Here is a 5,620-nt window from a genome sequence, read left to right on the forward strand (position 1 = left end):
ATAGTAACATTATGTTTTGACGGGAGATTTTCAAACTTTACTTCCGGAGGAAGTGGCATGTGGGTGTTACCCATTCAATGGCCCCTCTAACCATGGAACTATACTAACAAAAACGTTACCACAGACCTAGATATATGTGAAAGTTATTTTAAAATAGAACAAAAAATAAAATAAAGTGGGTAAAACTTTTTACCGGATGACACCATATTAGGAACAACGTCAGCCTTCATGGCGTCATTATTAAAGCGATCATAGTAGCGTAACTTTGATAAATGCTACTTTACTTTTAAAAAATGTAGCCCTAATTTCAGATGCGTCGCTAGGTTGGTGTTACCTATAGTCTATAGTATAACGCAGCTTGTTACATTAGTGTCATTCCGCGTCAACCCTTCCAAAAACTCACAAAAACAATCTTTTAAAATTTATGAAATGTTTTTTTTTCTATAATTGGAAATTTATATCACCCATCTATCACGAGATTTCTTACACTGCTAATTCAACTTCTGTACACAGGTTTCGCTGAAATTAGTTAGGCCTACCACTTAGATCTAGGTGCTAAGAAACGGTTCTGGTGGGTTCGCATTTTAACCGAGGGTCAGGAGGGTGTGATCATGTGAGGAATATTCGGAGATTGTAAGTAGAATACATTTTTCGGTTGGGGGGGGGGGATTTAATAATGCGGGCGTTCCATTTAAGGATTTTTTTTTATTGGAGGCGGGTTTCCAGCCAAAATAAACAACATATAGTATAGTAGCAATTATTTCAACGCAGCAAAGCATATAGTAGAATTTACGGGCAATGAGAATTTGTGTCGGGAAGTGAAATAAAAAAGGTTCTGACCAAAGCAAACAAAATCATAAAGCATTTCAACTATTTCAACGTAAGAGTTACTACCATTATAAATATAGTCTTCCAGAATAAACACCATTGCATGAAGTAGATCAACTGATTTGCCGCAGCAAGAGTTTCATCAATACTAAACATATGTGTGGAGAAGTGTTTAAAAGTAGATTCTGATTAGGTCAACCTTTTTCGTTTCACACTATAGCAGGATATAAGAGAGTTACATTCATACTTTCATATTACTAGGTGTTGTCTTTGATTTTAAAGTTAATAAATAAATTTATATCCATCTTTACAATAGACTCTTGTGAGTACTGAAAGGCAGAAGATACGATTTTCACAGTCCGTCGATTGCAGAGAACTCAAAACAAATTTCACCACCACATTTGACTAAAACATTCGATTATGTCTGGTGAGGTGTTTTTTTTTTATTTCAGGTCATGGCTAAATTTGGCTGTCCTGATCAATTCATAACAATGGTGCGCCAATTCCACGAAAGCATGCAGGCAAGTATTCAAGACAACGGTGATACGCCTTGTTTAATCCTTTTGCTGTCACAAACGTTATGAAGCAGGGCTGTGTGCTGGCTCCTACACTATTCAGTATAATGTTCACCACCATGTTAACGGATGTCCTCTGCGAGGAGTGTGTTGCAGACGTATTATAGCGCAATGATGAAGGATTATTCAACACACAGACGATACAGAGTCAAGACGAAGACTGTGTAACATATGACTGCATTCAAGATTTGTTGTTCGCTGATGACTGCACCCTTAATTAATGTCTCAAGTGAAACAGATCTTCAAAAGAATATATAACCCTATTCTCCTAGGCATGCTCAACCTATTGCCTGAACATTAATTAAATAGTGAGCATCATATCAGCTTTCTCCAACTGTAGTATTTATTACTATTTATGGAGCCAGAGCTATTTATAGATGGCCAAAAAGTAAAAAGTAAAGAAAAACAAAGTATCTTCTTGGAAAGCATTTGATCAACATTCTAGATCAGTGGTTCCCTTCATTTTTTTTTTTTACTATTGAACACCTACCACAGTCAAAACTTTCCTAGTGAAAAAACTATATAAATGCATGCAGGCCTATACAAATTAAAGACATAAAAAAAAACATTTTCTTGAAGAAGAATTTATTAATTGTTTAACTTTTGTTTAAAATAAAAAAAAAGACTTAAATGAACGTGATAAGATGTATATGACTCAATCTCCTGCAAACACTAAATCCAACTAGCACTATTCTTTTAGTAGGTCTCTTTATTTGTAATGTATTGTATTTATCTGTTATGAGGTTCATAACCAACGTTCTGCCAAATAGAAAGACGGTAAATCAGCCAACAACACATGTACAATAACTAATGAATTAAATGATGCGATATATAAAATTGGGATCTGTTTTAGTAACCAGAAATTGTCTTATCCTTGTTCAAACATAAATCATTCTCATAAATTTGGCTATTTCGGAGACGTCATTTTTTTAGCGGCCCCCGAAAGGGGAAAAGACGCTATTAGTTTTGTGCGAAATGTCTGTCCGTCTGTCCGTCCGTCCCGTTTAGATCTCGTAAACTAGAAGAGATATTGAAAATCCGACTTAACAATATTTTAGACCATTCAAAGTTCTGATGCAACGGCTACTTTTTTTTTCCTGAAAGCGAAAATTCTAATTTTTAAAATAAATTATGCAAGCAGTTTTTTTATAAGAAAAAGCTAATTAGTATGCATTATATGTTAGACCTAATTTAAGACGAATAGTAATCTTATAAACACCATTTTCGTGATCATTTGTTTAAATAGTACCAAAATACATCTCCGAGGATTCGAATATGAAATGGAGCCTTTTCAAAACAATTAACTTATTTAGTTCGAACCGAGGGTCCCTGGTTCGAATCCTGGTGAAGACTGGGACTTTCAACTTCTGAGTCTACCCAGCTCTAATGGGTACCTGACATTAGTTGGGGAAAAGCAAAGGCGGTTGGTCGTTGTGCTGGCTACATGACACCCTCGTTAACCGTAGGCCACAAAAACAGATGAACTTTACATCATCTGCCCTATAGACCACAAACCAGTTAGGCCAGGCTAACAACTTACTTTACATTCACCTTCACGTATCCTTTGATCTGCGGGACGGTTGAGGCACTACACAAGATCTGTTAACCTTCTTTCTCCATTCTTATCTCTCATTTGTCTTTGATATAATTTCATTCGGATGTTATTTCTGAAAATATTGAAGCCTACCTAGGTGGACCACTGGTCGTGCGGTTTGCGCGCTGGACTGTCGTTTTGATTTATCGACGATCGAAGGTTCAAACCCTGCCTGCTCCCATCCCCCGTCGTCCTGCGGGAGGCTTGGACTAGGAAGTAAACTATCTTCAACTCTGAATGATTATCCGAATTATGTAAAACATTTTACTTCGGGGGCCGATTTTGAGTTTGTGTTTCCACACAAACTGTCTTTTGTAACCTTGCTTTATTTGGTGTAAGGTTGCTCATGGAACTATACAAATGGTTAATTGTTACAACATGGTCCGCTTAATTTAAAAAAACAAAAAAGGGGGTGGGGAGTTCAGGAAAGTGAGAGCGGGACGTGAAATTTCATTGTAAGAGCTACACAGATTCACGGGCTAAAAAAGTTTGTTAAGTTGATCGTTTAAATGAGGTCCGTTTATTAAAAACAAAAAAAAGAAGATGGTCCGGCCATAACAAAGAATTTAAAGCCTGTGAACAAGTGAACGGGCTTAGCCGAGCATACTGCTAGTAGGCTACATGTATACAGCCTTCGTTTATTTCCAAACAAAGTTGAGCAAACATTCTCTCCATGAAGGCAATCCTTTTGATTATATTACCTGCTCTGATGATACAATCTATAATAGTGATCCAGATTTTTAAAGACTAAAAGATGTCGATGAAGGATAGACTGTTATAATGAACAGGCATTCGGTACAGCTTTTTTTTTTTTAAGTAGGCCAGAAAGCCTTGGAATCTTTATGCCATCGCCGCAGCACTGTAAGTGGAGACGGAATTAATTACAGTCAAGGTATAGATTTTACATAAAAACTCAGTGAAAAAACGTTTGACATTTTCAGACATTTAGAAAATATTTTTGTTGGCAAAATTTGTCTTCTTTTAAAAGTAAGCTAAAATTAAAGATTCATTTCCCAGTAATGCTGTATATGAAATTCAGATGTATTTATATAGGTCTACTTCCAAAACAGAATTTTCTGTTTACATCACATGTAAGCTGTGTAGTGCTTACTTATACAAATATGAATAATAGGCCTACCTTATGAGGCCTACGTACATTCGCGTATCTCAAACTGTGTGGGATAGGAGAGCAACGTCGTGAAAGGGGCATAATGTCCTAAGGGGGCGTAACCTTCATTTCGAAAGCCTTGTTATGGGGCACGACGGCCTGACTGCAAAGGGGAGGGGGTGAAGTTGGTCCATATATTTTATTGTAGTTATTAAATCATGTTAACCACGTAAAACGACATTATTACCAATGATTCAAACATTAAAATAATAGCAGCCTACCTAAACATTTTAAGTCAGAGACTTCGTTTAAAAAAATCTGAGCAGGACATTTTAAAATGTAAAACGTATTCTCGAGAGGCGTCTGCAACAATATTATCTCAAAACGTTTTGAAAAAGACGTCTCCAATATTTCGAAACGTCTCCTCTAACATGAGCCTTCCCCATTGTCGTACATCATTATGCTGAGGACTTTAGGGGCTCAAAAATAAAACGCCACCGAAGTCGTCTTAATTAACACGAAGATGATCTTACAACAATCTAGAAATACAGACGTAGCAGACTTATATGCTCTACATGTAGGCCTACATCGAATATTCCTCGAATTCTAGGCTATCCGCCACTGACACCTGCCAACATAAATGATTTTTCTCCAGAAGGTGTCTTAAATAGCCTCAAAGGTTGAGGAACATTAATATACTACATTTGTGCAGCCTTTGATTTCAATTTGTAATGTTTACTTTGTCATTTTTTTTTTGTTTGTCCTCCTTCAACAAGCTTTTTCCTGCTTTGGTCGTGTAGGTGTCTGGTAAACCTAAACCTTACCAATGTTTGTTTTGTCAAATTGTACGTCTAGGATGTTCCTTCAGAGTTGAAAATTATCTACTTCCTTGTCCAAATCTCCTGTAGAACAACGGGGGATCGAATTATGCAGCATGCATATTTATATTTGTGTAATATTTCTGGTTATAATTACAATAAACACTTGGGGTTTTGGCACAAGTTCGAATCCTGTATAGTATCATCTCCTGGAGGGTGACCACCTAGTACGATGCTTACTTGCGGATCATTTGGAGGGGGCGCCACAGAGCAATATTCAAGTTAATAGGGATAAAGATTATTCTTATATTAAATAAAAAAAACTAAAATAGGGTCATCTTTTTCTATGGCCCATGGTTAACAAGAATGTCATGTGGCCAGCACAATGACAAACCACTTTACTTTCAGGTACCCATTAAAGCTGGGTGGACTGAGAGACGCCCTAAAAATCCCAGTCTTCACCAGGATTTGAACCCTGGACCCCTCGATTCAGAAGCCCACTCAACCACCTTACCTCCCTACCACTGAGACAGTGACTAAAATGCCAAAGACAATACTTCCACCTTCAAAAATGAGTACCAACACAGTAACATTATTATTTTTTTCATACATAATTTATTTTTCCATTTCATAATTTAGAAAACTTTGCAATTACAATAATTCAATAGTACCTATAATTATTCACAGACATATATCA

This window comes from Biomphalaria glabrata, chromosome 13, assembly GCF_947242115.1.
Source record: "Biomphalaria glabrata chromosome 13, xgBioGlab47.1, whole genome shotgun sequence".
NCBI classification, from domain to species: Eukaryota; Metazoa; Mollusca; class Gastropoda; family Planorbidae; genus Biomphalaria; species Biomphalaria glabrata.